The sequence below is a fragment of the Schistocerca gregaria genome, chromosome 1 (genome assembly GCF_023897955.1).
Source record: "Schistocerca gregaria isolate iqSchGreg1 chromosome 1, iqSchGreg1.2, whole genome shotgun sequence".
NCBI classification, from domain to species: Eukaryota; Metazoa; Arthropoda; class Insecta; order Orthoptera; family Acrididae; genus Schistocerca; species Schistocerca gregaria.
Genome location: NC_064920.1, coordinates 691920274 through 691932784, shown reverse-complemented (window position 1 = coordinate 691932784; position 12511 = coordinate 691920274). Strand labels below are relative to the sequence as shown.

Here is a 12511-nt window from a genome sequence, read left to right as displayed (position 1 = left end):
AACCAGATTTTAATAGCAATGAAATTCTAAATGAAATGCATTTTATATAGATTCGTTGAACGCCGTTGGTGGAAACATGTTTATATCCGCAAAAAATACTATAACATCTGGTGAGGTTATCATAGTTTCCAAATGGGAAATAATTTGGATGTAAATAACTGTTAAATGAGAATGTAACATAGTCATCGGATGTTTTTATAGATTCCGTGCCGCATAAGCAGCAGTGGCAGAAAATTTGAGAGGGAACTTAGGGACTATTTCGAGTAACTTTGCTGGTCGGTTACAGTACAGTATTAGGTGGAGATTTCAACTTACTAGCTGCGGACTGGGAGACTCAAGTTATTAACGCGTGTAATAAGGACAGCTGTGAAACTGTTCTAAATCCGAAAATCTCCTTCAGCAGCTAATCAGAGAACCAACTGATTAAAATAACAGAACTCCTGGTCACCAACAGTCCCGAAATTTCCAACTCAATTAACATATAATAGGAAGTTGGCTATCGTAAGACCGTTACAGAATCACTGAATATGTTTGTAAATAAGAATATGAAGTTTTGTAAACAAAAACCGCCTTGTCTTGCTGCAACTTATTTTATTTCTCCCAGATTCGTTTCGTCTTTTACTTCAAGGCGTCTTCTGTGGGATCTAGAATTATACAGCTTTGTTTTGATTCATGATATTAGTAGGTTACAAGCAGACGCAAAAATCTGTAAGTAATCACTTATACGTAAAAAACGAAACATAACTGTTTTATAACCTACAAATATCACGTTCTAGATCCCATTGAAGATGCCTTAAAGTAAAAGACTAACCGCGTCCGGGGAAATAAAATACATTGGAGCAAGGAAAGGCGGATTTTATTTACAGAAGAAATATTTCTATGCTTGCTGCGGATGTTGGCCACGCAAACAAACTTGTTAAGAATATAAAGAAAGACCGGAAGATATACCTGCTCAAAGGCGCCGACGAGAAACAGATTTCAGAATAGCTGAGAAGCGGACATGAAAATTTCGTCTCCAGCGTCGACAGTGTTGAACATCAGTGGACAAAGTTTAAGAGTGTTGTACAGAACGTCTTAGACTGGTATGCGCTGAGTGAAGTTGTGAAGGATAAAAAAGACCTCCCGTCGTACGACAACCGTGTTAGAAAGCTGCTAAAAAGCAAAGAGAGCTTTACTGCACATTTAAATGCAACCAAAGCCACACAGGCAAATAAAAACGAGGCCAAAACTAATGTAAGGGAAACCATGGATTGAGGATTCAAAGAAATCTAAACTACAATTCTATATGCCGACCTGACAGAAAATCGTAACAACTTTTGGTAAACGGATCGAAGTTATCTGCCCAGACACCGAAACGGAGGATGTCGTACATACTAAACGTTTCTTTCCACAATTGTTTCACTCAGGAAGATAACACTGTAGTCCCTCCTTTAAATGGTCACACGGATGTTAAAAAGACATATTGAAATAAGCGACGGTGCGACAGAAAGCAACTGAAATTACTTAGCAGAAGAAAGGCCACTGGATCTGACGAGATGCCAATAAGATTCTAGATAGAAGATGCGAAAGAACTTGCCTCCTTTTCTAGCAGCTGTGTATCGTAGGTCTCTGGAGGATCGAGGCGTTCCTATTGATTGTGGAAAAGTGCAGATCATTCCGTTTTCAAAAACGGTCATCGAACAGACGCACAAAACTAAGGCCAATATCCCTGACCTCGAGCAGTTGTAGAATTTTGGAATATGTTTCATGGTCACAGAGTGTCGATCCGTTTACTGATTTAAGGTAAGACGAAAAGTTCTTATGGTTTTCTGTCAGCTTCCGAATTCGTTGTACGCTCAACATTTCTGGAGGCAAAGTATCCTCTGTAGGAGTCAACAGTGGTTCAAAAAGCGACGATCTTGCGCCACTCAGCTCGTCTTGTTCGTCCAACAGACCCAGAAATCAGGAGAGACCGGCGCCCAGGATGATGCTGTGTTCCTCGACTTCTGGAAGGCATTCGACACAGTTCCGCACTATCGCCTAGTGAACAAAATACGATAGTACGGAATATTACACTACATATGTGTGTGATTGGATTGAAGATTTTCTAGCAAACAGAACACAATATGTCATTATCAACTGACAGAAGGTTCAAAAAAATGGCTCTGAGCACTATGGGTCTCAACTGCTGTGGTCATTAGCCCCCTAGAACTTAGAACTACTTAAACCTAACTAACCTAAGGACATCACACACATCCGTGCCCGAGGCAGGATTCGAACCTGCGACCGTAGCAGTCGCACGGTTCCGGACTGCGCGCCTAGAACCGCGAGATCACCGCGGCCGGCAACTGACAGAAGGGTTCAGACGTACAATAACTTCGGGCGTATCCCAAGGGAGTGTAACAGGACCATTATTTTTCACGATATATGTACCTGACCTAGTGGATAACGTCGTAAGTTCCATGAAGGTTTTCGTGGATGGTGTAGTTCTATAGAGAAAAGTCGCAACACTGGAAAATTACAGCGAAATGTAGGAAAACCTCCAAACAGTAGGAAAACCTCCGAAGGATAGGCGCGTGTGGAGCTATATGAAAACATCTGTCGGAAAAATTTATCACACTGTGAGTAATAATGGTGTGCGCATATATGCACACGTGGAGATAGTGTTTGCGCAGCAATCGCCGACATAGTTTAACTGAGGCGGAATAAGGGGAACCTGCCAGTATTCGCCGAGGCAGATAGAAACCGCCTGAAAACCATCCACAGACCGGCCGGCACATCGGAATCCCCGGGCGGTAAAAAAGGTTTCCCGCTCAGGAAGCAGCGTGTTAGACCGAGCGGCTAGCTGGGCGGTTTAATGTTACATTACTAACAGTGCGATACAACTTTGCAATAGTTCTGGACATGAGGTACAAATCATTGGTGCAGTGAGTGGCAGTTGACCCGCAACGTTAGCGAATGCAACGTTTTGCTCCGAAGTAGGAAGGAAGACGCATATTGTGTAATTACACGATTGCAGAAGCAGTTACATGGATAAAATATTCAGTAGTGTATATACGGAGCCATTTGTAGTGGTACGACGACATAAGTTAACTGTAGAGGCGGGGAGGGGGCACATGTCAGACATTCATTGGGACGACGCTCAGGAAATGTAGGTATCTTACAAAACACCCGTTGGAGAAATACTTCAATACTGCTCGTCAGACCGGGATCGGTACCAGATAAGACTGGCTGAGGAAATAGAGAAGATCCAAAGAAGAGCAGCGCGTTTCTTTACGTGTTCATTTAGCAAGTATGAAAGTGTCACGGAGGTGCTTAGCCAACTCAATTGGCAGACACTGTAAGAGGTGTTCTGCATCGCGGTGTGGTTTACTCTTAAAAAGTTCGGACAGAGTATGTTCCTCCTAAGAGTATCTCGCAAAAAGACCGAGGAGATAAAATCTGAGAGATTCGAGCTCACACGGAGGCTTACCAAAGATCGTCTTGCCCCTGAACCACATGCGATGGGAACAGGAAAGGGAGAAGTGACACTGGCACATCGAATAACCTCAGCTACAAAACGCAATGTGGTTTGCGGAAGATAGAAGTAGATGTAGATGTAATGGCGCTACTTTTAGTGCGGATTCTCTGTTTAGGAAACATAGTAGCCTCACACAGGGCCTTACGTAAAAGCATTAGAAAGCACACGGTTAGCGTGGCCTGATCGCACAGGCGCCGCCCTCGGCCGGTGCCTCGGTAACAGTAAACTCGGGCAGCAGAGCAGGTTTCGCTTAAAAATTCCGCCAGCGGGCGGCAGGTAGCGGGTAGCGGTGCAGCGCCAGCGGCTGCAGGCCTGCAACCTGTTCCCGCGGTCCGCAGGCAGGCAGTCAGACAGCGCCGGCGCCCGCTGCTGTCAGTGTCACGTCGCGCCGCAGAGGTCACTGCTGCTGCTCTCACTGGGTGACCCTGCTACCGACCAAGCGCACCGTACAAAGGGCGCATTCGTCAACTTATCGGTGCCACGCGGCCATTAAAATCATTTTTTCTGAAAGATCAGTGATTCGTCTCTTAAGCCGTCGGCACACGGACCATCAATTTGAACGTCGACCTTTTGAGCGTGCCGAGTTTCTGATGTCGCAGCGTGGAATAGCACGTTGAAGTCTTTCTAAAGCCGTCCGTTGTGGCCAAGCGGTTCTAGACGCTTCAGTCCGGAACCGCGCTGCTGCTACGGTCGCAGGTTCAAATCCTGCCTCGGGGATGGATGTGTGTGATGTCCTTAGGTTAGTTAGGTTTAAGTAGTTCTAAGTCTAGGGGACTGATGACCCCAGCTGTCTAGTCCCATAGTGCTCAGAGCCATTTGAACCATTTTTTGAGGAGTCTTTCTAAACATGCAAAGCAATGTGCAGCATGCCAGATATTCTGAACATGCGTTTGAACGTTGACTGATCAGATGGTGGAACGCCACCTACATCACATGCACTCTGTCTCCCTTCAGTACAGAGTCATGAGGCGCCATATTCGCTTTCTATCGAAGCCCATGTTATATACGCCGTTTCTAAACACCTAAACATTGGTGGTGTCTCGAAAACCCGTCATTTATTGTACAGTTCGTTGTAATAAAATGACGAGAAACGTCTTGTTCGTGGTTAAAGAATTATTGTAACTTGCGTATTATGAGAGTAAGCCGTTTGAAGGCAACGGCAGATCGATGATTTCGGTATAATTTGTCATAATTACATTTCAGTTACTAATATAGCTACAACTGAAGCTTTCAGGAGCTCTAAGAGACTAGGTATAGTCATTAGAAACTCGTGGTCTGTTTAGCGCAGTGAATAGCGCCACAGATTCGTAAGACAAAGCGACGTGTTGGTGGTTCGCATCGTATTACAAGTATGTCTTTTTCACTGACCTTCGCGTTTTAATGGGTTCTAAAACTTTCTTATTAATTCAATATAAGTATATACTATAATATTAGATTTTATGTAAATATAAGTGTGTTCTTTTGAGGAGTGAGTTTGTTGGATTGGTTTTATCTCCAGGACAGTTTGCACTACTTGCAGTAAGATATTTTGCCCTTTCTTCTTATAAGTTTTGTATGTTAAGTGTTGTAGGAACAGTGATCAAGTACGAATGACCTTAGGGTTTCACTAAAAAGTGTGAAAGATGAAATAATTTTTACGTCATGTGGAGAACTATTGTAAAGTTGTATCGCACTATTAGTAATTCAACATTGGCCCGCCGGGCTAGCGGCGCGGTGTAACGCGCTGCTTTCCGAGCGGGAAGGCGTGCCGGTCGCGGCACGAATTCACCCGGCGGACCTGTGTCGAGGTCCGGAGTGCCGGCCGGCCAGCCTATGGATGGTTTTCAAGCGGTTTTCCATCTGCCTCGGCGAATGCGGGCTGGTTCCCCTTATTCGTCCTCAGTTACACTATATCGGCGATTGCTGCACAAAACACTGTCTCCACGTACGAGTACACCATTATTACTCACTGTGTGATAAATTTTTCCGATAAATGTTCTCATATGGCTCCACACAAGGTGAACGACGCGCCTAAGTGGGAAAATAACACACATCCGAATTTTGTTCAAAAAATGGTTCAAATGGCTCTGAGCACTATGGGATTTAACTTCTGAGGTCATCAGTCCCCTACAACTTAGAACTACTTAAAGCTAACTAATCTAAGGACATCACACACATCCATGCCCGAGGCAGGATTCGAACTGGCGAATTTTGTATACTAACTATTGTTTTTTTTTTAAAACACAAAGCTAACATTATATATTTTCACACAAAGCCCAGGACTTAATCTCCTTCTCAACATAATTTATATATTAAGAACGTAGACCTGCTTGAAAATTAAAAAAAATAGATTTTTTGGCACAAAATGCTTACTAGGATGTATACTTTATTTGTAGTCGTCATTTCAAGTTTGCCAGAAACTCGTTGTCGAGTTACAAAGCAATTTGTAAAAAAAGTGACTGAAAACCGTTCACAGCGGCAAAAAAATAATCGACTTCGCGGCCATTGTGCCGCCGTATAATTGCAACGACGGTCTAACAGATATTTCGAAAATTATGAAAATGCTCAAACTTGAGATCGGACCAACCTGTCGCAACTTCTGCAGAAAAATGGGGAAAGGGTTGCCACGACCACGAAGAAGATGCAGAATGACCTTTCGGATCTGGAAAGATTGTCGTATGACCATGGTTCGCTAACTTGAGATAGGTTTAACTCGAGCACATCAAATGAAATCCAAAACTTCAAACGAACTTTTCTCGAAACCGTACTTTCAAAACTGGAGAGGAAATAACTTCAGAAAGGTACATGCAATTTTGATCGGAGTTTCATGCTACCATTCTGAAAAGTCTATTTTCGGTGCTGACTTCCGTCTCAAAAGTTTGGACGATTAAAATTGACATATTCTTCAAAGCGTCACCATTCTATAAGAACATATTTTTCAGTTATTGTATTATGCTAATAGACAAATATATTGAAAACGGCTCACACGAAATTATTTCTTTAAAGATGCAATAGGAGGGCTTCGAAAACTCCACCGACGGCCAATGCTACGGTTGCCAGGGGTCCTTCCACCTGGTGCAGCGATTATAGCGTGCCCCGATGTGAGCGCAAAAATAATTCATTACAGACAAACGTGTAAGGGACAGAAGTCTATCATCAGATTTAGTATTACTTTTTCATTTTAGATTAAAAAAATCAGCAAAACCACATGTTTCATGCTTTCAAAGAGGACTACTCCCTTAAGGCACTTATCAAATCGTATGACCAGGTTCTGCAATCCATACTTAGAAATCTGCCGCCTGATTTTTGAATCAGTGATTTACTGGTGCTTTCTCATCGTTTGCTTCCTTGTAGCGCTGAACGGCAAGGCTCCTTCAAGTCCAAGAACAAACGACAGTCGCTACGCGTTAGGTCAGAGCTATACGGAGGGTGATCGCATTGTTCCCAGTCATACGACGCAACGAGGTTTTGACTGCGTCGAACCACATGGGGACACAGTCACTGTCTTGCAGCTGAACATACTACTGCTCACCGCAGTTTTTTAAAGAGATATTACAATACTATTTGCATCGATTGTGCTAACTCGACGCAACAGTCGACAAGCAATACCCCTGTTTATCCCAAAACACAGTGTACATGATTTTTCGGGTTGCAATTGTTTGTTGGAACTTACGTTTCTTGGGGGATCTCAAATCCAAGGACTGATACTTCGATTCTGGTGTAACGTGAGCAATCGAGTAGCAATTTGAGTTAAAAATCACTACTCTTCGACATAGCAGCTCAGGAGGAAATTCATTGCTCTGGCTAAACGAAGAGCTTTATGCCATTCAGTTAGCATCTTTGAAACTAAGCGTCTGCCTTCGCGACCTTTTTCTCCTTGTTCTTCGACTTTCCACTCCACACACTTCATTTCTATATATATACTAAGATGGTATGCAAGTGCTCGAACTTGAGATCGGACCAACCTATAGCAACTTCTGCACAAAAATGGGGAAAGGTTTGCCATGACCACGAAGAAAAGATACCATCGGTGACTATGCAGCACGTTAGAATGAAATTACAACGAAATGAACACCCTTAGCTGCTTACAGGCGTTGACATACAGATGAAAATGTGTGCCCCGACCGGGACTCGAACCCGGGATCTCCTGCTTACATGGCAGACGCTCTATCCATCTGAGCCACCGAGGACACAGAGGATAGCGTGACTGCAGGGATTTATCTCTGGCACGCCTCCCGCGAAACCCACATTCTCAACGTATTGTCCCGCACTACATTCGTAGTGCCCCCGCCCAATATACTCATTACTCGCGGCGCGTTGCCGATTCCCGCAAGAGTTCGGGCACTATTTGTGCATTCGCACAGAAGAAGAAGATGGTCAAGTGGACGGTGAGTCTTAACTATATATATACACTAAGATGGTATCCGTTCTTTTGGACATGCATCCCATTACGTTTGTCGCCTCAGTGTAATGGCTGTTAATGGTGCATCTTGTCCAAGATGTGTTAACATTCAAATTGGAAGTTAACGCTGCCATGTGACGTGGTCATGAGGTGTTTGTCATCCCATGCTGATGACAACTTATATTGTCCTCTCCGGGCGACACCTTCCACGTAAGGTCTGAAATTTCACGACACGCCATGGAACTTTTAGGACTTCTCTGTACATTTACAGTACATGTAAACACCAAACACGATCACTCAGACAGTTCCATTTACCTCACACGCAAGCTACATCTCTCTAATTCAAATGCTTTATATATCACTGCTTTTTAAGGCCCTCAGGTTTAAAATATTTTTGTGTTACTTCATAATGTTTCAGTATTCACAAACATTAAGATATGTAAGTGCCTAAAGTTCATTTGGAATAGTTCACAATTAATTAAGATTACACCGGTACAGTCACGTAGGAGGGAACATTAGGGGCTAGAGCGCCAAACGCGATAGGGCCGTTAGTGACAGAGCACAAGCTAGGATGGGGGAAGTATTAAGGTTGGTGCGTCTGTTGGTAGCGTTTTTGTTTTGGATGTTGGTATTCCGGATGCCATGGGTTTATTTATCGATTGTGATTTTTTAATTGTAGCTCACTGTTGCTGTCTGAGTTTACATAGTGTATATTCTCATTTGGAGATAGAGTCCGCCCCTAGTAGCTGAGTGCGCCGGCACGGTAGCTTAGCGTGTTCGGTCAGAGAGCTGGTTGGCCTCTGTAATAAAAAAAACTGAGTGTATGGAAGGATCAACAAACGAACTTCAACGGATGTCATGTGATGTTCGCAACGACGAAATCCAACGATCAACGAGGAACAAAATCGCAAAAAAAAGTGGTCAGCGCGACGAAATGCCATACCTAACTCCCCGGGTTCGATTCCAGGGTGGGTCGGAGATTTTCTCCGCTCAGGGACTGAGTGTTGTGGTGGTGGTTGTTGGGATGTTTAAGGGGGACTAAACAGCTAAGGTCATCAGTCCCCCACTGAGTGTTGTGTTGCCCTTATTATCACCATTTCAACCCCATTGACACGCAAGTCGCCGAAGCGGCGTCAACTCGAAAGACTTGCACCAGGCGAACGGTCTACCCGACGGAAGGCTCTAGCCACACGACATTTCCATTTCCATTTGAAGATAGTGAGTAGAGCTGTGGATGCTAGAAAATGGAGAAATTGGAACACCTCCGACATATTCATCTTTTTTACTTCAGCCGATGGGGTGACACCTGCAGATGCAACCAGAAACATTTGCACCGTGTATGGGGATAATGCCACTGGACAGAGCACGGCAATTAAATGGTTTTCCCGTTTCAAGGAGGATGGTTTCGACATTAGGGAATCTGCACGTTCAGGAAGACCTTAACAGTTTGCTTGAAATCGTTTAAACGCATTAATCCTCAATAATCCACGTCAATGTACTCGAGAACTGGCAAATATGGTGAACCGTATCATTCCACCATCGCGCGACATTTGCCTAGATTGGAGAAAGCTCAAAATTCGAGTGTATGAATAGAGCATGCTCTAAGCCAAAATCACAAAAATCATCCTGGTGACGATAAATAGTGTCTTTATCCGAACATAAGGCAAAGAAAGGAATGGCTGAGCCCAGACAAATCAGCAACTTCCCGTACAAAGATCTGTGTGTATACACAAAAGATGTTGTTATGCATCTGGTGGAAAAGCGACAGTGCGCTGCACTACTATTTGGTTTCCCGAGGTGTAACCACAACTGATGACGTTTGTCAACAACTCAGACGTCTTGCAGAAGCAGTCCCCGAACAGCGACCAGGAAAACAGCGTGAAGCTATGCTACTCCACTATAACACCCGTTCGGATTTTGCTAGGCTGACAATAAGCGCTATACAGTAGTTGGGTTGGGAAGTCGTGGCGCACCCACCTTATTAACCTGATATTGCTCTCTCAGGGTTTAATTTTTCTTCCGTTCTCTGTCGAACAACGTTCAAGGAACTTCCTTTCCGGATGAAAATGTGCTCCGAACATGCCTCGACGAGTTCTTCGGTTCAAAACCACATGACTTCTACAGTCGCGGAACCAAAAAATAGGGAAGGGGGTGTATAATTGATGAATAAAGTCTCTATTGTGTTTATCTGCTGTGTTTATTAAATTTATGAAAAGAACGCTATGAAGTTATGACCAACCAATATAAAGAAAGAATCGTCCGTGTCCCGTCAAATGATTTGGGGAATTCACGAGAAATGGATCGCCGTACGAGGTTTTAAACGACGGGCCTCCCAAATGCGAATCCAGTGTCTTATCACTGCGGTCTCTCACTTGGTCACAGCAACGACGGTAAGTGTCAGTGTGTAACTGCACCTCACAACAAAACTTCTAGCAAGAAAAAACTAGGATAAAATGACTATGTTTATTGGATATATTTTCCGTATTACGTAACATAAATCAGTACCATTTCACTGCCCGCGCTTAAAGATCATGAAGATCATGTGAACTTCGAAACGTATGTTATAGGAAGAATAATTCAGACCTTCGCAGTATTTGCGAAAAACTGATAATGTTAAAACAGAAGTTGCACGTCGTGTTGTCAGTGACGTACATTAAGTGATAGCTGACTTTAAGCTTGGATTTTCCCTTTCGTTTCTGAAGTTTTCATTTGCAGCGACAATAACAAATGGAAATGTGAGAGTATTATTCAGGTGCGAGCGTTTAGTTCGTTATGCGGGCTATTTATAACTGAGCTGGTTCCGCTCTGTGACAGATCGATTATTCATAGCTTGTAAAGTGAGGTATCAGGGACATTGGACTGAGAAAATGAGAACATATTTGCCACGTGTTGTGTGTTTCATTAGAAGACAGGTTTATTTTAGAATACTGGGTGGGGGGTGATTGTTCCGCTCAAGTGAACAGAGTGAAATGCAGTTTTTTTTTTTTTTTTAACGGGTATTTGTTTGGGACAAATGCCACATCGAGTTGGACATTGGATCAGTTGTACCAGATTATACATTAAAGTAATTGTGAAATATTTTCACCTGCGCAGATTGATGTTCTGACACAAATGTTGCCTACTGTCACTGCTTTTAAGTTATCACATAAAAAGTAAATTTACTACTGTTTAGTACCACGATCGTCTACTTTTTAATTCTATTTGTCCGATCACGTACCAGAGAATCAGCGTGCAATATACGACATGTTCCACTCACCTGAAAGAAAAAAGAAAAAAAAAGCCATTAGCCTACATGAACCAGGGTCAAAAAAGTTTATTTGAAAGGTACACAAGAAAACAATTTTTGAAAGTATCATCCTAGATCCATTATCAGATCTCATTATCGAATGTGAAAAAAATGGCTCAGAGAACTATGGTACTTAATATCTGAGGTCATCAGTCCCCTAGAACTTAGAACTACTTAAAGCTAACTAACCTAAGGACATCACACACATCCATGCCCGAGGCAGGATTCGAACCTGCGACCGTAGGCTAGAACCGCTCGGCCATACCGGCCGGTTTCGAATGTGGAAGTAAGGCTGAATCTACATTTTTTGTTCAGATTATAGTTGGTGAATATACCGTCAACTCATTTTTGGCATATATCGGATGATACGCCCCTGTAGCCTCGCTATCCGAGAATTTTTCATTAATAAAGGACACATCGGTTAAAGTGAAAATTTGAATCATGTTGTAGCTTATGCTTTCGACATGCAAGAAACGCTGCTAGATTGTTTATTTGTACTCTAACGTCTAATATTCTCGTCTTCAAGTCTTTGACTAACAGAATGTAGAATCTTGTCACACTGTGATTTTCATTTATCCCTATTTTACATGGCATTTAAAATTTTCATTTGAACTCAGCACGCGTATATTTAAATTGAATAAAACAAAATCGAAGAACAGTAAGTAAGAAAGAAACAAGTTATCCTACACAGACACATAACCGAGGATAGTGCAACCGCTTTTCTGTTTCAGTGCGTCCGCTCTTATATACTTACATTTAATTTAACGAGAGCTCCACAAACTCTACAAACATAAAAATATAATACTAGATATGCTAAGCCACAACGAAACTAAAATACAGGGTGCCCATAGAAGAATTTTCCAGTTAAAAATTTCTGGTAGCATCAACTGTAAAAGTTGTTACGTGTTGGTTCCAGAACAAAATTAAAAGGTAATTCAAACAGATATACATAAGCGTATTCACGAGAACTCCTTTGTTGTTTTCTCGCTTGCAGCGCTAAATATACCACTCACGAAAAACGGCGACACCTGAACGTGAAGAGTTTTGTGTTATGCAACTTGCTAAGAGTGAATGTGTAACTTCAGTTGAACGTGCGCGTCGTTTAAAGTTTAATGGTGACCTCTCCCCCCCCCCCCCCCCCCCCATGTGGCAAAAACATCCGATGAGGATGATACGAACAATTTGAAACGGCCGGATGTGTGTCTAAAGGGAAAAGCTTGGGACGTGCCAGGGCATCTAACCTTCGTAGTCTGCAGAATTCCGGTCACAAGCCAAGTCTCGGACTTCACTTGCCAACGATGACAGTGTGGAACGTTTTAAGAAAACGTTTACTCATGCGTCCGTG

At 42.9% G+C, this 12511-nt stretch overlaps 1 protein-coding gene and 1 non-coding gene across 4 annotated transcripts in view; both read right to left on the bottom strand.

Moving 5' to 3' along the window:
- Positions 1–12511, bottom strand: part of LOC126364640 (tyrosine-protein phosphatase non-receptor type 13-like) — a 729752-nt gene that overhangs the window by 499892 nt on the left and 217349 nt on the right. The window lies entirely within an intron of this gene.
- Trnat-ugu (transfer RNA threonine (anticodon UGU)) lies at positions 7595–7668 on the bottom strand. Its single transcript has one exon. It is a non-coding gene; the product is annotated as a tRNA-Thr (tRNA).